Genomic DNA, 24,648 nt, shown 5'->3' with positions numbered 1-24,648 from the left:
TTTAGACAAAGACGCTGCACTCATTTTAAAGTGCAAACAGTGGAGTGTGTGCAGTCTTACAAATACCTTGGGACAATCATTGATTCAAAGCTGAGTTTCGAAGCCGACTGTGAAACGGTGTGTAAAAAAGGGGCATCAATGTTTGTTCTTTTTAAGGAAACTGTGTACATTTCAAATTGAGAAAACACTGTTGAGTATGTTTTATCGGGCTTTTATTTAATCCGTACTCTCCTTTTCTCTGGTATCTTGGTGCGGGAATTTAACTTTAAAGAGCCGGAACTCTATTAACCAGATTGTGAATTGGTCCAGTAGGTTGATTGGGGAACCACTACTGAACCCAGCTTTGCTGTATACCAGGCAGGCACAGCGCATGGGTACTTCAGTCTTGAGTGACCAGCTTCACCCGCTGTATTATGAGTTCCAGTATCTGCCGTCCAATCGACCGTTTATGGCGCTTTTCCACTACACCGTACCAGCTCGCCTCGACTCGACTCGCCTTTGTTTGGTTTTCCACTGTCTAAAAGTTGTACCGGTACCTGCTTCCAGATACTTTTTTCCGTATCACCTTCGGCGAGATGAGGCGATACTAAAATGTGACGTGAAACACGCCAGACTGCTGATTGGTCAGCGAGAATCGTCACTATTCACTGCGTCATCATTGCACGCGCCAGACGAAGTATCCTGAATAACCCCGACATTTTTAAATAGTTTGGCCAGAGATTGCGTGATATACCCATTACTGATATTATGTAAAACAGCATGCACTCGATTTCCTCCATTGTCCTGTGTGTGTGTGGGTAGCGGGTGTGTGTCGCGTCGCTATGACTACCAGGTATTGTGGAGGTACTATCTGCAATGGAAAACGTATCCGAAAAGCGAGCCGAGATGAGGCGAGTCGAGTCGAGTTGAGCTGGTACTGGTAATGGAAAAGCGCCATTAAGAGTACTGCGGTGTACAACAAAACGATATAAAAACAGCTTTGTCCCAGTAGTGATTAATTTTATGAATAGTATTAAGATGGAGTAAATTGCTTTAGTGTGATTTTAATGTCTTGTTCTGTTTATATGGTGTTGTCGTTTATATGTTTGAGAAATAGCCTGAACTTGTTCTCTGGAACTTAATTTACTTACGGGTACAAATAAAGGAAATCCAAACCTAAGCGCAACATGGCGAAATAAGCCCCGCCTTCTAAATAAAAGAGCCAATCGCTAATTGATAAAGTCATGACGTCACTGCAGCTGTCGTTAGAAGTTTAGGTTGCTGAAACTGTCAGTGTTAATTAATAATAATTAATTAATTAATTAAATAATTAAGCTTTTTTAACATTATGTGAGAATGTGAAAAAAATTTATGTGACAGTTGTTGTCAGATTTCACTGGTGATTTTAAATGTGGAATTTAATAATAAGCTTGGTGAACAGCTTTAGAGATGTTTCCAGAGGCATGAAATACTGAAGGTGTCCGAGAGGTCTCTCTTATATGTTGGTTAATTAAATATTTTAGCGTTTTAATTATGCTTTCAGCTGCCAGTAAGTATCTAGTACTCTTAGTTATGGTTACCAAATATTACCATATTCATTGTGATTTTCATTTATAATCAGTGCGGAAAATTTTGAAAAATGTGAAACATTGGAAACGACCGTCTTTGATGTCTTTTGTGAATACACAACTTTTAATTTTGTAAAGTTGGAACTGCAAGGCCTGCAAAAAAGACCACATAAAGGAGAGCAAAATTTGTGCATTTGTGTTCGAAATGAACAAAGAAAAGTAAAGGTTTTCTTAGATTTACATGCACTGCAAATACTTTTGTTATCAACTTCTTTATTTTTGAGCCTTAAGAAGACTTTTTTGCAATCTTTAAATTTTTTTAATTACAAAATAATTAGTTTTACTCTCAAACTCAGTGTGTTTGATTGAATAATAAAGACACAAGGGAAACTCCATAGGCCTAAAGTATGTGAACACCCATTCTATTGAATGGGTTTTGGCTATAACCAGTAATCCGTCCTAAATCATAATGCTATGACATTGTGGGCTTCCGACTTTGTTCAAAACGTTTAGGAAGAGTCTTTCTGTAATGCATTAAGAAATGGTTTGCTGTCTCTGATGGGGAAGATCTTCACTGGGCGGTGAATTGATCAATTGCAACACAATCTGAGGCTCTTGTGTCTGAACGAGATAAACCCTAAATTAATTAATTAAAACTAAATCCATAAAATGATCCCATGATGGATACCTCTAAAAGATTGTGTTATTGACATATCTATATAGAACTGTTTCTTCTAGGAGTGTAGTGGAAGTTCAGTGTAAGCTGTGGCAGTGATGATGGATGCTTTTAAAGTTCAACAAGACACAAGAGCATTAGTGAGGTCGGGTGCTGATGTTGGCGGATTGACTTACAATTCATCCCAACAGTGTTCAGTGTGAAGAAAATGAGAGAGAGAGAGAGAGAGAGAGAGAGAGAGAGAGAGAGAGAGAGATGTCATTGAATTTAAACATCTCATGTACTGACCACTGACCTCTCTCTCTCTCTCTCTCTCTCTCTCTCTCTCTCTCTCTCTCTCTCTATGAATATTTGAACGCTCAACCTGTCATTAAACACACACTCTGTATTTCTGCCATGGTTTGATAGTTAATCATTCATCAGCGTGTTTGTCAGAGTAAGAGAGATTTAATGATCCATTATCTCGACACACTGAACAGAGAGACTACAGAGAGCCAGTGTGCATATGAACACTAGACAAGAAGAGAACCTGCATACAATAAATACAAAAGTTTGGGCAGTAAGATTTTATTTTATTTTATATTATTGCTTTTATTCAGCAAGAATGCATTACATTGATCAAAAATGACAGTCATTTATAACAGTAGTTGTTACAAAAGATTTGTATATCAATGCTGTTCTTTTGCATTTTCTATTCATCATAGTATCCTGAAAAAAAATGCACCATGGTTTCCACAAAAATATTACATGTACATGTAGAATTCATAAACCCTTGTTATAGCGACACCGGTGGCCGTTGAGTGAACTGCAGCCAGAAACGCATTGCTCATTCCCGACACGTAATGTACAAGAGACTGAACGTGATTCAAGGCCCTGATATAATCACACCAGAGTTTTTTTTGTTCTTCGCTTAGAAGTCGGAAATACCTTTGAAGCGAATGCGATACTGTTAACAAACATCCAGATGCCGTCCACGCGACGTTTAGATGAATATGTAAATATGTGCTGTGCACTTTCCTCTCAATTACAAAAAATAATGACTGCGGTGAGAAAACAGCAAAGAAAGCATCTGATCACAGCGATGTGGAAATATTATCAGCAGGTCTGCGATTCACCAGCAGATGAGCTCATTACAATGACACTGTTATGATAGTTTGATTATAAAGTATAATTGAAACTATAGACGATATAAATCTGGTATGAGAGACTATAGTTTGAATGAACCCCTTTTCTTTGCATGACACATTGACATTACAGTAAAGAATGGCTCTTTCTGTTTATCCTGAACATTGTATAAGCATTCGTCTCATGTGTCAAAACGTCCCAAGTCCTTCACATGAAAATCAGTCTATAGTCTGACAAGGAAGTCGGAAGGTCTCATTATTTAAGTTTCGTTATAGCGGTTTACATAATGATAATAAAAAAGCGTTTAGAATGATTTCTGAAGGATCATGTGACAGATTGGAATAATGATGCTGAAAATTCAGCATTGCATCACAGGAATAAATTACATTTTACAATATTGTTGAATAAAAAACAGCTATTATAAATTGTAATAATATTTCACAATATTACTATTTTTACTGTATTTTTTTATCAAATAAAGGCAGCCTTGGTGAGTGTAAGAGACTTCTTTCAAAAGCATTGAAGAGTCTTACAGACCCCAAAAGGTTGTGTAAAATCAAGACAATATATTTAATATTCACAAATGGGTTAAAATATGAATATAGCAAACCCATATCAGAGCATCTAGATTATGACATGCACTGCTCACGTCTGTGCTGTGATAGTGTGCTCTGTTCAGTCGGAGTATTTTGCATTGCTTACAATAACGCGTATATGACCCTGGATCACAAAACCAGTCACATGTCGCACGGGTATATTTGTGGCAATAGCCAACAATACATTGTATGGGTCAAAATGATTATTATTATTATTATGTATTTTGTGAGTGAATGCAGCACAATCGTGAACATAAATGCACAACTTTAAAGGCGATTTTCTCATTGTTTAGATTTTTTCGCACCCTCAGATTCCAGATTTTCAAATAGTTGTATCTCGGCCAAATATTGTCCTATCATAATAAACCACACATCAATGGAAGGCTTATTTATTCAGCTTTTATATGATATATAAATCTCAATTTAAAAAAATGATAATGCTTTATTTCGATATTCCACTTTAGACATTCTACTAGCTATAAGTAACTTTGCAACTACATGTCAACTAACTGTCATTAGAGTATTACTAGACTGTCTTCTTAATATTTGCTGACACTTTATTTTGTTGGTCCCCTAACAGACATTGTACTGACTATAAGTAATTTGGCAACTACAAGTCAACTTATTCTCCTAACCCGAACCCTAACACCTAACCCTAACCTAACAGTCTACTGACAGTCTACTACAGTCTACTAATACTCTAATGACAGTTAGTTGAGATGTAGTTGAAAAGTTACTTATAGTTAGTAGAATGTCTAAAGTGGACCATCAAAATAAAGTGTAACCAAAAAAATTGACCCATGTGACTGGTTTTGTGGTCCAGGGTCACATATTCTAAGAGATTGTGTCTCAGATGTATTTCTGTAGAGTTGGTCATGCAGCTGGCAGTAAAGCTCGTCCTGCAGTGCTGCGTGTGTTACGCTGGTCCGCGCTGCTGGAGTGTGTAGTCTGGTAATACCAGCCCCGCTTGACAACACACACCGCTCAGTGCCACACATCTCAGATGTTGTGAAGGGGATTTCCTCTGTCAGCAAACACGGCCCACTCTCTCTCTGTTTGAGTGACTGTGAGTGTGTGTGTGTGTCTTCACTTCGATGATTCGCATCTCTCAATTTTTCTGTCATTCATCCTCCCTCTCTTTCTTTTTCACTATCTTAGTTTGCGTGATTTGACTCAGTCATAAAGTGTTCAAACTAAAATGGCAGCGGCTAAAAAATGAATGGGGAAGTTTCTTGAGTTGTGCATGTTGGTTGCCAGCCTGCGCTTAACTGTGGGTGAGCTCTCTCTCTCTCTGTGTGTGTGTGTGTGTGTGTGTGTGAGAGCGAGGGCAATGAGGAAGTGACACACAGAGACGCACTAAAATAACATGCTCATGAGTTTCAGCTCTTGTGCCATGACAGACACGGGCACGTCTGAAATTAGCAACTTTACTAAATGGTTTCCAAATTTAAACCGGCAAATCATACAAAATTCCACAGTACGCCACACACACACACACACACACACTCTCATGCAATCACCTTCTAAAAAGGCTTGGCATTTAAAATTTGAGTCATTGAGTCACCTTTCATGTCTATTTCATCACTTATGATGTAAAACGTAACCTCTGATTCATCTGAGTCTATTTTATTGGTTTAGAGTGAAAAAGATGTTCAACACAAAATAGTATATAATAGGACTTGATTTTATCCACATTATATATATATATATATATATATATTTATATATATATATTTTTTTATACTGTATATATAAAACATATAAGTGCACATTACATATATGAAATATCGGATTGCAATCAAGTGGTTAGAGACGAAACATTGAAAAATAAGGATTTGGAAACTGGAAGCTGGAAAGTCTTTTCAAAGTTTTTTTTTTTTTTTTTTTAAGAAATTAATACTATTATTCTGCAAGGATGAATTAAATTACGGAGCCCCTAAAGGGACATGAAGGAAGAAAATATGAGATGAAGGGAAAAAAAATTGTCAATGCTTTTGCGTTCTCTTGCAAATGTTTTGCGTTCCGCCAAGAAACTCAAAAGGTTTTGTGAGCGAACGCAAAGTTTCTCAGAGGAACACAAAACATGTGCGAGGGGCTCTGTATTACACTGATTAAAAGTGACAGTTAAGACATTTATAATGTTACAAATGATTTCCATTTTAAAAAATACTGTAAACACTGTCGGGTCATTTTTGATTTGATGTTGACTTTAAAACACTTTACACACCTGGTTTCCGCTTATCTTTATTTTAATGGCAAAAGTGTGTATATGTGTCACACAGTGGCATCCAGCAAAAGTCACAATGCAGTATACATTGTGCTAGGACACACACACACACACACACACACACACACACACACACACACACGGGGAACAGCAGGATTAGGGCCCTTGGGTGGTTGTTTTCTCTTGCGGAGGCACAGTTAGTCTCGTGACCAATCAGAGCGCTTGATTCCTCCACTGTTTGCATTATCTGCTCTATGACATCACCAGGTCCACTTGCATACCTGTGCTGTCATTGGCTGGTTCTGCTGAATTTGCTGACCAGCTTCAAAGATCACAGCCGGTGACATCATCAGCTGGAGCTCAACCAAATAATGGTGACACTTACAAAGAAAAGAAAACATCCTACTCAATACCACACACACACACACACACACACACACACACACACACACACACACACACACACACACACACACACACACACACACACGCACACAAACACACATACACATACATTTAAAAACATGTTTAGTCTGATTTGTAAGCCCTTTTAACTATAGGACTTGTAAAATGTCCTCACTAGTTGGTTGTTATAATATCTCTCGATATAAGTGATTTATTTGGGCCTCACAAGTATTGGCAAACATGTACACAAACGAGCACACACACACATATTTAGTTTTCATGTTTTATGGGGACTTTCCATAGATGTTGTGGGGTTTTTTATACTGTACAAACTGTATATTCTATCCCCTAAACCTACCCACCACAGGAAAGTTTCTGCATTTGTACATTTAAAAAAAACACATAATTTAATGATTTATAGGCTGTTTTCCTCATGGGGACCAAAAATATTCCCCATAAAAAATGTAGGTGATTTCTGAGAGAAAGTGTTGAATACCAACATCTACTGTGAATATACTTAAAGGAACAGTTCACTCCAAAAAAATGTGTTTTTTTTACACCCCAATATTGTCCAAACCTGTACGACATTCTTCCATGAAACACAAAACAAGTCGTTCTATTAAAATCCCTTTTCCCTTTGCTGTCACGTTCAGTTCAAATAGCTTGACATGTGAATGAATTGAGGGATAGGAGAGGTTAGAGGGGGCATTTGATGTCAGTGAAGTTTTTTTTTTTTGATGGGGTAAATGGGGGTAAAACAGATACAATTTAAATTCCTCATTTTAATCTTTGATTTAGAGAAAGATTAAACCGTTTCTAAATTACTGTCTGAGTTCCAGATGGACTTCTCATTACAGTTTAACTTTCCCTTCCTTTTCTTTGGAGTATCACATTGTCTTTCTGTCTGTCTGGATAGTTCTGTCTAGTTCTTCTTTAGTTCATTTCTGTCTGTTCTTCTTCAGCTTGTAAAGAGCTGTGCAAGTAATCCTCACTCGTCCTCAAGAGGCGCAGAGCTCCCATGCTGGAAACGCCGGTTACAATCGGACATTGCGCATTGATTTGAAAAATACACATACCGCTCAAAAATTTGGGGCCAGTAATGTTTTTTTTTTTTATTGAAAGCAAGGGGATTTTTTGAGCAAATATACTTTAAAGTGTTACATTTATACAGTTATAATGTTACATAAAAATCCTATTTCTAATAAATCCTATTCTTTTAAATCCTGAAAAAAATTTTTTTTCCCAGTTTTAACAAAAATATGAAGCAGCACAACTGTTTTCAACATTGATAATCATAATAAATGTTTCTTGAGCAGCAAATCAGCATATTAGAAAGATTTCTGGAGGATCATGTGACACTGAAGACTGGAGTAATGATGCTGAAAATTCAGCTTTGCATCACAGGAATAAATTACATTTTACAATATATTCAAATAGAAAACAGATATTTTAGAGTGTAATAATATTTCACAATATTACTGTTTGTACTGTATTATTGATCCAATAAATGCAGTCTTGGTGAGCATTAGAGACTTCTGTCAAAAATATTTAAATAATTTTACTGATCTAACCCCAAACTTTTGGGCAATATAATGTATAGCCAACATTTAGTTGATATGACCCTGTCCACTTTTTAACACGTAACAGGGCAATTCACACATTTATCGATTACCATCTGCACTAATCTTTAATGATTGCTTTATGTACGTATGTGTCAGTTCTTCAAATGGCGTGTTAGAACATTTCTCACCATGCACGCCGCATTATCATATGTAACTTTAAAAACATGTTTTGAGATCTTTGCATTCTGATCCACTTCATTGTGCTCCGTTGAGTAGTTTTGAACACAAGAACACATCCTGTGCAAACAAAAATGTACTCAGTTGATGTTTTGCAAGATTTTTTTTTAAAGCAGACCTATTATGTCTTTTTGCAAGGTCTTGATTTAGTTTTTGGTGTCTACTAGAATAGGTTTTCATGTTTAAATGTTCAAAAACACCTTATTTTTCACATATTTTGCAGCTCCTCTCTTCCCAGTCTGCCAGTAACGCTCTGTTTAGTTCCTGTCTCTATGAAGCCCCTCCTTCTGAAAAGCTCACTGTGCTCTGATTGGTCGGCTGGATCAGTGTGTTGTGATTGGTCAAGCGCTTCGAGCGTGTTTGGGAAAGGCCACGCCTCTACCATAACCGTGAGTTTCAACACACTACTAACTAACTCAACCAGGCCCCGCCCCCTTTATGTTGCGTATGAATTATTTAAATGAGGAATATTGTGACGTGTTCGTTCCCTGAAGAAAACTCACGACTACAATGAAGGCGTTTCAGGAAGTTCAGAAACAGTGACACTGATATAGAGAATAACTCCCGCTGGAGGGACTTTGCAGATCTTTATCATGCTCAAACAACATTACACACTAAAGAAAGTTGATCATGTAAAAAAAAAAAAAAGCATAACAGGTCCTCTTAAAAATTATTGTTCCTGTTTTGTTTTTTCAATAATATGCCTCTGGTAATATAGCCTTCCGCGTGTCACTGAAAGCTAACTCAGCTTGAAATAACCTCATCAAATAGGGAATGCCTGCCAGACTTCACTGTATGGTAATATACAATGTGGTTTTGTATCTGTATTCTAACAGACTTAGTGTGTTATGTGTGTGTACCTGTTTGTGAGGTTGTGATAGTGGTGCAGGTGTTTCAGAGCGAAGCTTTCCCACGGTGATACGAAGCTTGGCTGATGCCTCACGACAGCACGGCCCATTTACCCTCAGCAAGGAATTCATGTCAATAAATAATGTTCAGTCATTTTTAAACATGGGTGAAAGCACCAGAAGATGAGTCTGCGAGCGGCCCGTGTCAGCCGGAGGCTTCAGGCACTGACCAAACTGGGTCTTTGAGGCTCTGCCAAAAAAACTGCCATTCACATGTCGCTTTCACTTCTTCTTTCTGTTTGATGCTGAGACAGCAACCCCAAAAAACTATTTGAAGCATCTTCGTTTTCATCACTCGGTAGTCAAGTCATCTTTAATTCTCTAGCGCTTATACAGTACAGATTGTTTCGATGCTGCTTCAAATAAACAGGAAAATAACAGTCTAGTTCAATTATTAAAACACAGAAGACAATAGTGTGATTACCCAGGCAACCCACATCTGGTACGTGTTGAATCCACATGTCTGGGCCGACACTGTTGCTGTCTGGGTATTCAGCTCTGTTTGGATCCATGTTGGTTCAGATTAGTTCAATAACAATGTCAGTGTTGCAAAGTTCATCAGTTATGAAACAAGCTCTATAGAGGATAATAATGTCATTATTCAGCTCAAGTCAGTTTCAGTGTTGATTCAGTTCAGAGCAATGATTGTGCAAACTTCATTCAACTATCTAAAGTCTAAAAAGTGCTCAATTGACCGTTCGCAAAGACCCGCCCCCCCTTAGTTACTGTCGCTATGCCCGACAAGCTCTCACACCACACCATGTTCTCACGCAGTGAAAAACACATCTCGGAGCAGAGAGGAGACTGACACAACACGCTGACAGACTGGACAGACCAGCTTACTTTTCGGTTACTTTTGATATTAAACATTAAACAAAGTCTCACCTTTCAAATTTGGTCATTTTTTAAAAAGAAATTTAAACAATAAATACCGTTTTGTGGCTCTTTAATGTGTCTGACAGATCGCTGTGTCGCCTCAGTTAAAGCTGCTCGTGAACCGATCATCTCTTCCTCTAGTTCATTTATAGCATCAAATAAACATGAATGAACATCAGAAGGAATGTTGTTTTAACCGCGGAAAGGCGTTTTCAAGTTCAAATCCTCCAACGTTAATCTACTAACTCTCCTGACTGCTTTGTCGGACAAAATGGCGGATGGCGAAGTATGATTGGTCAGATCACCTGTCAATCAAGCTCCCTGCGAAGGGTCAATTAAGTTCAAGTTTTGTTCTCATCCAGTAGTGTCAGTGCAGTGAAATACATAAGAAACAATTTTCTATATATTAATATATGTAATAAACTAAATAGTTAAAAATTGCAAAGAAATGCCCCCTTAGCTCTCATTCACTGTTGTGCTTAATTTGCAATAAATTAATATTATGAATTAAATAATATCTAATGCAGTGACATTCATACATTTTTAAGTATGATTTTGATGCTACTGAAAATGCTTTTTGGGGCCATTTTCTGGGTCTTTGCCTTATGAAAATGATAAGGTGAGTTTGAAACATGGCAGTAGCAGGGGATTGTGGGGTTGTATATTTGACCTGTCAGTCAGGGTGCCTGTGGCCCTGATAATGTTTTCAGCAGACAGCGGAGAGAGTGACGGAGGAGTGTGTAGGAATGCAGGACTGTGTTGCATCTGCGCTGGATGAGACTGATGGCTGACGAGTGTTTATGTGGCGCTGCTGGTATCAGAGATAAACCCAGCAGAGTCTCGTCAACCACACACACACACACACACACACACACACACACACACACACACACACACACACACACACACACACACACACACACACACACAGCAGCCACGCTAGTGTTGGTTTACAAGCTAATAAATAATCCTGAAAAAAATGCATCATGGTTTCCACAAAAATATATAGCAGCACAACTCTTTTCATCATTGATATTAGTAGTAAAAAAACTATTTCTAGTGCAGCAAATCAGCATACCAGTATTATTACAATGATTTCTAAAAGGATCATGTGACACTGAAGACTGGAGTAATGATGCTGAAAATTCAGATTTGCTTCCCTATTTTATATAATCAAGTGCAAAAAGATGTAAAGATGTCTGAAAAAGATAAAGATTCTGTGATTCACGAACAACCCAGATAAGTGACTCACTAATGACTCAAACATCCGTAGTAAAGGAAATAGTTTGAGATAGTGTATTTGATTATTGTTTCAGTTCTCTCGTCTGCATGCGCATTATCATGTGACATAAAAAACAGCGATGCAGCATTTCTGTCTCTCTAGCATATGCTGGAAAAGCTGAACTAGCATCATGTGTCACAACGCTCAAGTGAATCACTCTCCTCACTAACACAAGAGCTTTACCAGATGTATGTGCCTTGTCCCATGTTGTCATAAACTGTGACAGATTCATATTCAAAAGGACTCGCATGCATAGCAAAGGACACGGATACTTCTGCTTTTTCTTCCAGACGTGTTTATGCTGAATCGCTGTTCCTTAAACACACACTCGAGTGAACTGCACACTTCACCGGCCCTTACATGGTTCTCACTGAACCGAAGCTGTCGTGTGTTTTCATCGAGGACGTTTGCTGAATCGCTCAACTATTGAGGTTATTTCATTCTGAATCCTCCCCTTATCTGTCCTTAAATATCTTTAATGCTCTTCAAGTATTGTCCTTCCCTCTAGTGGCCCTAGTTACGAGTATCCCACATTGCAATGCACTCGACTTTATTTACAATTGTGACTAATGATCCAGAAGCAATATCATCTGTGATTCTGAATATTTTCCCCACACAAAATTGATATACAACTGCAAAATATTTCCTCGGTGATGACGACGCCATTCATATATGCAATATCATGAGGTCATGTGACAACAACATTACTGTTAGTGTTTACAGTTGCATGATGCCGAAGTTTGCAAAGTAGCAGGAAGTACACTTATGAAACAGAAATGCACTTAATTGTATTAAATGTGCATTTGTACTTGCAGATAATATATTTCCTAAAGGGATATTTCACCCAAAAATGATCATAATTTACTCACCTTAAGTTGTTCCAAACCTGTATGAATTTCTTTCTTCTGCTGAACACAAAAGAAGATATTTTGAAGAATATGGGTAAATTCTTCAAAATATCTTCTTTTGTGTTCAGCATGTTTGAAACAACTTCATGGTTAGTAGATGATGACAACATTTTTATTTTTGGCTGAACTATCCCTTTAAAAAGAGCACACTTTTACAATAGTTTCTTAAAGGAACACTCCACTTTTTTTGGAAATAGGCTCATTTTCCAAACTCCCCGAGAGTTAAACAGTTTTACCGTTTTCGAATCCATTCAGCCGATCTCCGGGTCTGGCGGTAGCACTTTTAGCATAGCTTAGCATAGACAGAGACAATTTATATAAGAGACATGCCACTTCCTCAATCCTCAATACAACTATATAAGGAAAACCCGTAACGGCAAAGATGGCGGTTGTATGCACATGTCCCGCCCTTCCCGCTGGAAAGCCAATCATCTGCTTTTAACAGTCAAGCTGGGAAACATTTAAGCTCATCGTCTGGTTCCACTGACGCATGCGCACAGTTGAGGTTTTGCCTGTTGGTGTCGTGAACCCTTGCGCATGCTTAGTAAAAGTATAACCTGGGAAAAGGCGTTTTAAACCTTATTTTGGGGCAAAGTCATCAAACTTTTTCAGTGATTTTTATCATATTTTTCTGCTGTTTCTATACATGCAGTTCCCTTTCGTCCAGGGAACTCCGACGTACGTCGGGTTCCCCTGACGAATTGGGATCACGCTAGGGAGCCTATTACCTTCGAGAACTAAACAAAAAGCCAATGAACATTGGCATGCAACATTTGCATTCCGCGGACCCGCCCGTCAGCGCGGGTATAAAAGCCGGAAGTAAACATTGCATCATCGCCTTTCGCTTCGGAGCCTCAGTTCCTGTTGACTTCAAAGCAAGCCTTCTGGAGAACGAAAATAAAGAAATACCTGGAGAGCAGAATCGCTGGTGTGACGGCGCGGTGCAGCGATCTTCGCCTTCGGCAGCAAAGGGTTGCAGTTTTCCCCCGTCTGTCTGCTGCGGTGGTCCCTCGGCGCTTCGGCGTTTTCTCTCTCTCTCTCTCTCTCTCTCTTGTTTTCTCTCTCTCTTTTCTATCTAAAAGAGCTGGCGGGTGTTTCGCGTCCTTTTCAGGATGTCGACTCACCCGTGCGTTTCTGGATGCGGTAGACTTCTCCCTCCGGATGATGGCCATCAACACTGTCTCGCATGTTTGGGCTTAAGGCATGCTGAGGCAGCGTTGTTGGATGAGTCATGCTCTCTCTGTGGGAGCATGGCCATCGCGACGCTCCGCTCGAGACTGAGATCCCTGAAATATGGGGGAGTCCCTTCGGATAATGCTCGATCTAGTTCGTCTGTCGGTTCAGTTCGACAGGCGGCTACTTCGGTCATTCCCGTTGGTGAGCGTATGAGGGTTACAGTGCGGAATGTCTCGTGTGGTGAAACATCCTCGCGAGCTTCCCACTCCTCTAGCAGCTCGCTGCCAGCGGCGCTTCCGGCGGAACTTCCGGGGCCGTCCCGCACGGTTCCGGTTGTTTCCTTTGGAGCGCCCCCGGAGGACCAGATGTCTATCGCGGCATCGGAAGAGGTGCAATCATCTTCGGGTGAGGAGTCAGCGGCTCCACCCCCTTCGGGTGCGGTGGCTGCGGCTGACGCTGATCCCGAGGTGGTTGCTATGCTCGAAAGGGCGGCCGCGAATGTGGGACTCGAGTGGAACCCTCCGCCCGGGCCCTCGCATTCGCGGCTTGATGATTGGCCTGCTGCAGTACGTGCGGATGCCCCGCGTACCGCTCCAGTGCCTTTCTTCCCTGAAGTGCATGAGGAGTTGAGGAAGTCCTGGTCGGCGCCTCTGGCGTACCGGCGGGGGCCTCCTCGCCCCTCCCTCTTCACCACCCTTGACGGCGGGGCGGCGCACGGGTACGAGGGAATCCCCCCAGTGGAGCGGTCTATCGCGATGCAACTGTGTCCGAAGACCGCTTCCACCTGGCGGGGTGCCCCTTCACTCCCCTCCCGCGCCTGTAGGTTCTCCTCGGGTCTAACCGGGGAGGCCTATAAGGCGTGTGGAGACGCCGCCTCCGCCCTGCATGCCATGGCTCTGCTTCAGGTCCACCAGGCCAAAGCACTCCATGACCTGCAGGGGGGTGGTCCCGACCCAGCCTTGCTGCAGGAGCTGCGTGCGGCGACTAACTTCGCTCTACGGGCGACGAAGGTTACCGCACGTTCGCTGGGTCGAGCGATGTCCACGCTTGTGGTCCAGGAGCGCCACCTGTGGCTTACCCTGGCGGATATGCGGGAAGCCGAGAGGAACAAACTTCTCGACTTCCCCGTATCCACAGGGGGCCTCTTCGGCGAGGCGGTGGATAACTTGGCCCAAGAGTTTTCTGCCGCCCAGAAGCAGTCGGAAGCTATGCGGCATGTCCTGCACAGGAGGAAGGCCGCTGCTGGCCCAACTCCTGTTGCCGCACAGCCTCCGGCCGCTCGTCGCCGAGGTCGTCCTCCTGCGGCCGCTCCCCCTCCAGGCCAGCAGCCTCAGCCTGGGGGACGGAGGTCGGGCCGTAAGAGGGCGGCCCAGCCCGCTCCGACGCCACCTGCACCTTCCAGGAAGAAGAGAGGTGGACGTCGTTCCTGAGACGGGCGACCTGGAAACGGATGCTGCTGCTCTGCGGGAGGCGGTCCCTATTCGCCTCCTTCCCCCGGGGGAGGGCCGGGTGGAGAATCCTTGGTTTATTTTTGTTCCGCCACTGACACAGTCAGTGGTACCCACTTTATCAATAAAAGAGCAGTTTCCGCATCCTTTTCCAGGTCATCCACGGCCGAGACTGTCGGGCACGCAGTCTCCCCCGTGCGAGAGGGTCGCAGCGGCGGCCCGTGTCGTCTCAGTGCGACACGGCCCCCTCTCCCCAGCCTGCGGGTAGCGGCCTCGCGGAACCCTCCGCGTCGCCCCGGCCTGCGGCTGGCCACGGAGGTGCAGAGACGGGGTTGCGAGGAGTCAGGGCCTCGTTCCTCGTCTCTCCCCCTCCCCTCGCCATGGGGCGGTCCGCAGCAGAGGGTACACGAAGAACCCTCTCTGCCGTCTGCCCCCCGGAGTGGACAGGTAGGTGTCAGTACCTGCGCCCAGACCCCGCTCGCGGTCGCCACGTCGTCGCTGGAGCCGGGTCCCTGTCCCCCGCCCTGCTGCCCCCCCGCGGGTACGCCGGTGGTCCGGGTGGGTCTACTCGCTCGGTTCCTGGAGGCCTGGCTAGCGCTTCCAGCTCCGTCCCGGTGGATCCTCCGCACCATTCGGCTCGGCTACGCAATTCAGTTTGCCCGCCGGCCTCCCAGGTACAGGGGCATTCTCTTCACCCGTGTGCGGTCAGAGGATGCCCCTGTCCTGCGGAAAGAGATCGATGTCCTGCTGGCGAAGGACGCGATCGAGCCGGTCCCTCCTGCCGAGATGAGGTCCGGGTTTTACAGCCCCTACTTCATTGTACCCAAGAAAAGCGGTGGGTTACGACCGATCCTGGACCTGCGTTCCTTGAATCGGGCCCTGCACAAACTCCCCTTCAAGATGCTCACGCAGAAGCGCATTTTCGAATGCATCCGTCCCCGGGATTGGTTTGCAGCAATCGACCTGAAGGACGCTTACTTTCACGTCTCGATACTTCCTCGACACAGACCGTTCCTGCGGTTTGCGTTCGAGGGTCGAGCGTATCAGTACAGAGTCCTACCCTTCGGGCTGGCCCTGTCCCCCCGTGTCTTCACGAAAGTCGCGGAGGCGGCCATTGCTCCCATGAGAGAGCAAGGCGTTCGCATCCTCAATTACCTCGACGACTGGCTCATTATAGCTCACTCTCGGGATGTTCTGTGCGAACACAGGGACATGGTGCTCCGGCATCTCAGTCAGTTGGGTCTTCAGGTCAACTGGGACAAGAGCAAACTCTGCCCCACGCAGAGGATCTCTTATCTCGGTATGGAGCTGGACTCGGTCGCCCAGACTGCGCGCCTCACAGAGGAGCGCGTCCAGTCAGTGCTCACCTGCCTCAGGTCTTTTCGAGGCAGGACAGCGGTTCCACTGAAACAATTTCAGAGGCTCCTGGGGCATATGGCGGCCGCAGCGGCGATTACACCGCTCGGCCTGTTACATATGAGACCGCTACAGCGCTGGCTTCACGATCGAGTCCCCAGGTGGGCGTGGCAGAGTGGCACGTTCCGGGTCCAAGTGACCCCGCACTGCCGCCAAACCTTCTCCCCGTGGTCGGACCCTGCGTTCCTTCGGGCTGGAGTGCCCCTGATCCAGGTTTCCAGGCATGCTGTGGTTTTCACAGATGCCTCGGCCACGGGGTGGGGGGCCACGTACAAAGGGCATGCAGTCTCGGGTCTGTGGACGGGGCCCCAGCTGCATTGGCACATCAACTGCCTGGAGTTGCAAGCAGTACGTCTGGCTTTGTGTCGCCTCGTAGGGGTTCTCAGACACAAGCACGTACTGGTCCGTACGGACAACACTGCGACCGTTGCGTACATCAACCGTCAAGGTGGTCTACGCTCCCGTCGTATGTCGCGACTCGCCTCCCACCTCCTCCTATGGAGTCAGAAGCATCTGAGGTCGCTTCATGCCGCTTACGTGCCGGGGGCTCTCAACCGTGTGGCCGACGAGCTTTCACGGTTCACCCCCCTGCCCGGAGAATGGCGACTCCATCCCCAGGCGGTCCAGCTGATTTGGAGTGTCTTCGGAGCGGCACAGGTCGACCTGTTCGCCTCTCCGGACACGTCCCATTGCCAGTGGTTTTACTCCCTGTCCGAGGGGACCCTCGGCACGGACGCCCTGGCTCACAGCTGGCCCCGGGGCCTACGCAAATATGCGTTCCCCCCAGTGAGCCTTCTTGCGCAGACTCTGTGCAAGGTCAGGGAGGAAGAGCAGCAGGTCTTGCTAGTGGCGCCCTACTGGCCCACCAGGACTTGGTTCCCAGAACTCATGCTCCTCTCGACAGCCCCTCCTTGGCCGATTCCTCTGAGGAAGGATCTACTTTCTCAGAGACGGGGCACTCTACGGCACCCGCGTCCAGACCTCTGGAAACTCCATGTCTGGTCCCTGGACGGGACGCGGAGGTTCTGAGTGGGCTGCCACAGGCAGTGGTAGACACTATCGCTTCCGCTAGAGCCCCCTCTACGAGGCGCCTCTATGCGTTGAAGTGGAACCTGTTCGTCGCTTGGTGCTCCTCCCGTCAGGAGGACCCCCGAACTTGCCCGATCGGCGTTGTGCTTTCTTTCCTGCAAGATGGGTTGGAGCGTAGGCTGTCCCCTTCAACCCTCAAAGTGTATGTCGCTGCCATTGCGGCGCATCACGATGCAGTTGACGATAAGTCGGTGGGAAAGCACGACCTGGTCATCAGATTCCTGAAGGGTGCTAGGAGGTTGAACCCTCCTCGCCCTGTACACTCTGTACCCCCTTGGGACTTGACTCTGGTACTGAGAGCTCTCCAGAGTCCTCCCTTTGAGCCTTTGCTGACAGTAGAGCTTGATATCCTGTCTATTAAGACAGCGCTCCTGTTAGCATTGGCTTCTTTTAAAAGGGTCGGGGATCTGCAAGCATTTTCGGTCGACGAATCGTGCCTAGAGTTCGGGCCGGGCCTGTCCCATGTAACACTGAGACCCCGCCCCGGATATGTGCCCAAGGTTCCTACCACTCCGTTTAGAGATCAGGTAGTGAACCTGCAAGCGCTGCCCCAGGAGGAGGCAGACCCAGCCCTAGCTTTTCTCTGTCCCGTCCGCTCCTTGCGGTGTTACGTTGACAGAACGCAAAGCTTCAGGACCTCAGACCAGCTCCTTGTCTGTTACGGAGGCCGGCAGAAGGGGAAGGCCGTCTCCAAGCAGAGGTTAGCCCACTGGATAGTGGATGCCATCACCCGAGCCTATGAGGCTCAGGGTGAGCCTTGTCCCCCCAGGTTGCGCGCTCACTCAACTAGAGGGGTTGCCGCTTCTTGGGCGTTGGCTCAAGGCGCCTCGCTGACAGACATTTGTAGAGCTGGGGGCTGGGCGACACCTAACACGTTTGCTAGGTTCTATAACCTCCGTGTGGAACCGGTTTCCTCCCGGGTTCTGGCTTCGTCCAGTGGGTCGAGGGAATAGGTTGTGTCGGCTTGCTGCGCCACTCTGTAATCAGATAAGTGCGTCTCTTCCGCTCCGCTGGCCCCTAAGTGGTAACCTCGTTGAGCTCCTCCATCACCCCCCCGGCGCCCGGCGTAGCGGACCGCCCGGCGCCAGGTTTGCTCCTCTAGCTAGAGTCGTAGCAGACTGGGTGTTCAGTGGTCTTGTGTACCGGTTTTTGCCACGTGCAGTCCAGCCGTGTCTTCCCCGACGGACTCGCGCCGTCGTCCTTGTTGTATGCGCTCCCAATTCCAATGGTTGGGACCATCTCAGGGACTCCATATGTTCACTATGTGAATTCATATGAGTATTCCAGGCCAGATCAGGCATCCTGGTTTTCCGTAGTGTGCCTCCCCTCCCCCGGGGGTTGAGGCACGCTTCCCAGTGTTATCCAATGTCCTCTGTGTGGGTCTTGCGGAACAGCAGTGGATTCCTAGCAGCCCCCGAAATTTATTGAAAAAACTGCTGTAGGGCGGCTTAGCTGGGCACTGGAAGGGGCCAGCACCATGGCGTTTTATTAGGGATCCCAATTCGTCAGGGGAACCCGACGTACGTCGGAGTTCCCTGGACGAAAGGGAACGTCTCGGTTACGTATGTAACCCTCGTTCCCTGAGTACAGGGAACGGAGACGTACGTCCCTTTGCCATGTGGCTGCACCTTCGCAGGGGTCCGTTACTTCGGCTCCTCAGCGAAAAGCGATGATGCAATGTTTACTTCCGGCTTTTATACCCGCGCTGACGGGCGGGTCCGCGGAATGCAAATGTTGCATGCCAATGTTCATTGGCTTTTTGTTTAGTTCTCGAAGGTAATAGGCTCCCTAGCGTGATCCCAATTCGTCAGGGGAACCCGACGTACGTCTCCGTTCCCTGTACTCAGGGAACGAGGGTTACATACGTAACCGAGACGTTTTTATGTCCCGGTGAAAGTGCAGTTCTGACTCTCTGCCCATTCATGTAGATAGGAGCCTGGTCTTGTTAGTCCGAAATAGCTGCCCGGAGGCGTTGCCAAGATGGCGGCCGAGTGGCACGACTTGCCTAAAAGGACTTTGGCAAAGATCATTGAATCTGATTAGACCGTTAGCATCTCTCTCAAAAAAATGACCAAAGAGTTTAGATATGTTTCCTATTTAAAACTTGACTCTTCTGTAGTTACATCGTATACTAAGACCGATAGAAAATGAAAAGTTGCGATTTTCTGTCTTAGTACACGATGTAACTACGGTGCCAATATGAGGGGTTGAATTACATATAAAGATTAAGTCCTGCATAAGTGGGTCACTTCAATGAAGTGTAAACATTACATTCAGTTGGCAGTATATTCTTTATTTTAAAATGATGCTAACGTGTGCTTCTTTCTCACAAGGCTATGTAGTGTGTACTGTCACTGTGCAGTGTGCAGTGAGTACAGTAACACAGTGGTTGTCGTCTGTGATGCTCTTCTCATGTTTGTCTTCAGACTTCATGATTCCTTCCACTTCCCCCGACGCTACTCAAATCCCTCCGCACTTAAATCACTCAATACACAGCTGTGTGTGTGTGTGTGTGTGTGTGTGTGTGTGTGTGTGTGTGTGTGTGTGTGTGTGTGTGTGTGTGTGTGTGTGTGTGTGTGTGTGTGTGTGTGTGTGTGTGTGTGTGTGTGTGTGTGTGTGGAGATTCTTGATGAGGCGATCCCAGTGCCTCACCGCATGGAAACTAGTTTGACCACTGACAGCATTATTTGGCCATTATTTCATGCAGCCTGAGAATGCAACAATCCCTGTTATTCCTTCCTGAACATTTAGACTTCGCTATGGTGTGATAAAAAGCACTGGTTTACGTCTAACATCCACTTCCAGTGAACTTTGCACAAATGGACAGCATTTAAAGGGGTGATTGATTATGATTTCACTTTTCTAACTGTAGTTAGTGTGTAATGTTGCTGTTTGATCATAAACAACATCTGCAAAGTTACAATGCTCAAAGTTCAAAGCAAAGGAATATTTGCTGATAAAGAAAAGGACTACAACAAACGGCTGGTAGGAACTACACGACATTCCTCCCGGGTTAGTGACATCCCAAACCCTAAAATTTACATAAACCCCGCCCCCGGAACGTGATTTATAGTTTATCAAGACAGAATACGCTAATCAATGACTAGAAGATAACTACACATAACCTACATAAATTCATCAACTAACCATTCAGAAATGTCCTGTTGGTTCTACATGTTGTCACTTCTTCTTGAGTCTCTCCATCTTTGTCTGACTCCGGTTTGAACATTAATGGCAGAACAGTTTTTGGAATTTTCAATGCATGTGTGTGAGGTAAAAGGACACGATCTCTTGAAGCTCCGCCCCCTGTGCGGGGAGCAGCAGCTCATTTGCATTTAAAGGGACAGACACAAAAACGGTGCGTTTTGCTCACCCTCAAAAAGTGATGATTTTAACATGCTATATAAAAATATCTGTGAGATATTATGAGCTAATACTTCACATACACACTCTGGGGACATCAGATATTTATTTTACATCTTGTGAAAAGGGCATTATACCACCCCTTTAATACAGGTGACCCAAACATTTTGTCATCCGATCAATCAAACCATGCTTATTTTGACCATGAATGTAGTTGGCTGTGTGAGCAGACCGTGTACCTGATGTCATTACCCGTGTTCCCGGAGTGAGCGAGTACCAGAGTAATGTGTGTATTGGACCATCTGCCTCCTCCTGGTGCAACACACACACACTTACAGCTGCTCTAATGTCCAGAGAGACACACACACACGCACACACACACACACACACACACACTGCTGTCTGAACATCTAGAGTAAATAAAGATAATGGGCCTCATTCATGAAACATTCGTAAATATACGAGTAAATATGTGAGTGATTTGCGCGTAAAGAGACCTTCCCGAAAACTCTTCTCCTGATTCACAAATACTTCGTAAACGTCAGATGTGATAGTGAAACGTGTGTGTGTGTGTTATGAATTCCAATCAGTCGTAAATAGGACGCGCGTGCACGCTCATTCTCAATTACCATAAATCTCGCCCATTAAATCCGACTGACAACTATATATGGGCATCATATTATGACACCAAACGAAGGATTTCAACATGTCTTCTCAAAAGCGAATGAAAAAGAAAAATTTCTCATTATCAGATAATATTTTATTATCAGAAGTACATTCAAAACGCCACATTTTATTTTCAAAGTGGCGTATCAGGTCCTAAAAAAAGGAAGCTTGGCAGATATTACAGACGCAGTTACTGGAGTTTCATCTGTTAATCGAACAGTCCCAGAAGGGGACTATTGAAAGCAATTAATTATTTTATTAAAGTGTACCGTTTGCAGATGCTATTACTGGCTCTCATAATAAAAGTAAAAAGAAAAAACATATGTAATTACTATATATAATAATATTTTTTCAAAATGCTGTGTTTTGTAAATATGTAAATATGTACCCGAATTAAAATGCAGCCTTATTAATGAGCAAAACGTTCGGATGTTAAACGCAGTATTTACGCGTGGTTGGCAGCAGGTGTAGATTTCTTTCGTACCAACTAACATTTGGAAAATACGAACATTTTAATGAATCCGAAAATTTACGCCAGAACCACTTTACACACGATTTACACAAAAATTCGTTCTGCTCGTGTTTCATGAATGAGACCCAGTGTGTTTTGAGTTTACGTGAAATGCAGACTTATATACTGTATATATTATTTTACATGATTATATTACTATATAGCATATTTATTTATATTCAATGAATATTTATAACATATATAATGTAATATATTTTACATTATATGATATATATGATAATACATTTTTTTTTTTACAAAATATTCAAAAATATATAGGCTATAATTATATACAAAATTATTTATACACTACTGTTCAAAAGTTTGGGTCTGTGCAAAAATACAGTTAAAACAGTAATATTGTGAAATATTATTACAATTTAAAATATATGTTTTCTATTTAAGTATATTTTAAAATATAATTTATTCCTGTGATCAAAGCTGAATTTTCAGCATCATTACTCCAGTCTTCAGTGTCACATGATCCGTCAGAAGTCATTCTGATATGCTGATTTACTACTCAATAATTTTTTTGTGGAAATTGTGTTACGTTTTTTTTCCAGGATTTTTGGATGAGTAAAAAGTCTCAAAGAACAGCATTTGCAAAGTAAATATTTCGTAACGTTAAAAATCCCTTCAGGCAGTGTTGACCAATTTAATGCATCTCTGATTAATAAAAGTACTAATTTCTTTCAACATTTCAATGTTTGTATAATATAACATGTATGTTTATACTCAAAAATTTATATATTTAGTAATTAAGCAATTCAAATGACTTTACAGAAGCACACATCACTTGTCATCAATCTCGCCACTCACGGTCGATCTGCCAAGAAAAGTTTATACATTACGGCTGTCACTAAATCCATTTCTCTTTACAGTGACTCTGTGGCCTCCAGCAACGCAATCAAAAAGAAAGCGAGAAAAGGAAAGAGTCAGTGTTTATTCCTCATCCTTCACACCACAGCACTGGGTGAGTATCAGGATTAATGGAGCCATTATTCTTCCTGCAGATCAATACGAGATTCATCATGAGATACAAGATAATCTCTGCAGTTCTACAGCCTCCTTTAGCCATAAATAAAGTTCACACACACATATGAACCTCTAGGGTCCTCTCTTTTCTACTTCCATGTCAACTGGATGGACCCCATGTGGGTAGTATTGGTCCTGTATCCCACAATGCATCAGCTTGAACCGCCTACAGTCGGACAGTAAGTGGTCATCCGAACCTTCCAGTGGGATACTACACACATCCACAGTCAATACACCTCGATGTAGCCCACATCCTCCTCTCCTGATGCTGGAGTCACTCAGCGCATGAAGAAGGAGAGATCTCCTGAGGAAGACAGCTTCATAGAGGATCTATTGTGTTATTTCCTCCTCGTTCATGAACTACACGCCCTGTCCGCTCAGTTTGTTCATAAAGACAGTTGTTCAGTTCATTCACACTCGTTCAGACAGAAAACACTGACTCGTTCACTGAAAGCACATATTCTTTAAGTAACGCCGTCTTCACAGCACACTATATAATTACAGTTGTTCATGTTACGGTCAGTCTGGAAGGCAGGAAAAAGGCACCAAAAATAGTCACGCGCTTCACAAAGAAGGCATTTATGGGTCCTCCTTATGATATATTACAAACTATGGAAGGCCATTTCTGACACATGCTTTGGAAAATCTAAAATATGTCTTAAAAGTCGAAATTATAAAATAAAAACATTAGGGATGCACGCACCGAAACTTCGGCCGCCAAATATTATCGGCCGTTTTTTGGCCAACAGAAAAAAAAGGCAGAAAATATGGTGTTCAGCGATCAGGTTTCACTCTGGGTCACATGTTCTGCGAGCGGCTTTTTATGTCTTGTCATACTTTTTTTTAAACGTTTTATGTCACAAATATGACTTTCTGTCAAAATTATAATGTCATAATTATGACTTTCAACTGGTGATTGCCATTATTTTGACTTTTTTTTTTTTTTTCATAATTTTGACTTTTAAATCTTTGAAAAATCTTTGAAAATGTTCCATCTCAATTATAAATTAGCATGTTTATTTCACAAATAAAAGACTTTGTCATAATTATGAGTTTTTGTCTAATAATTATGACAAATTATAATTTCTCATGTCTTGATTGCAACTTTTTATCTCATAATTCTGACGTTTTATATCAGTTAAAATGCTTTGTCATGATTTTAAATGTCTAGTATGTCATGATTTCACATTTTCATTCCATAAATAAGACTTTTATGTCATAATTTTGACCTTAAATCTGACTAATGACTAATTTTTATCTCAAATGCATGATTTACCAACGCATTCTTTTCTTATGTGGCTTTTATAACAAATAAATACAAATGATAAAGTATTAAAATAAAATAAAAATTCTCCCTGATGAAGAACAAGTGAATGAACTGTCACAGTATAAATATAAAAATTAAAATAAACGATTATATGTATATTCTTCAAAATATCTCCTTTTGTGTGCCACAGAAAAAGAATGAACGGCATTAGGCAAACAGAGCCGTTTGTTTTACACCTCTCTATCGACCGCTCTGCCTCTCTTTCCTGTTTTCTTCTACTTCTTCTCTGCATCTGTTCCACCCAGAGTGTGTGTCTCAGAGTGTGTGT

General features: G+C 43.4%; 1 long non-coding RNA gene across 1 annotated transcript in view; it reads left to right on the top strand.

Annotated features, from left to right (window-relative positions):
- The window catches only part of LOC307010704, a 75,775-nt gene extending 51,127 nt beyond the window's left edge, over nucleotides 1-24,648 (top strand). The window contains exons 2-3 of the long non-coding RNA XR_013800245.1: nucleotides 22,900-22,991; nucleotides 24,511-24,648. This is a non-coding gene — a long non-coding RNA (uncharacterized lncRNA). The remainder of the gene's footprint in view (nucleotides 1-22,899; nucleotides 22,992-24,510) is intronic.

The sequence above is a fragment of the Phoxinus phoxinus genome, assembly GCF_949152265.1.
Source record: "Phoxinus phoxinus genome assembly, chromosome: 14".
Taxonomy (NCBI): domain Eukaryota; kingdom Metazoa; phylum Chordata; class Actinopteri; order Cypriniformes; family Leuciscidae; genus Phoxinus; species Phoxinus phoxinus.
The sequence above is the reverse complement of the archived record's forward strand: the minus strand, read 5'-3'. Positions and strand labels throughout refer to the sequence as shown.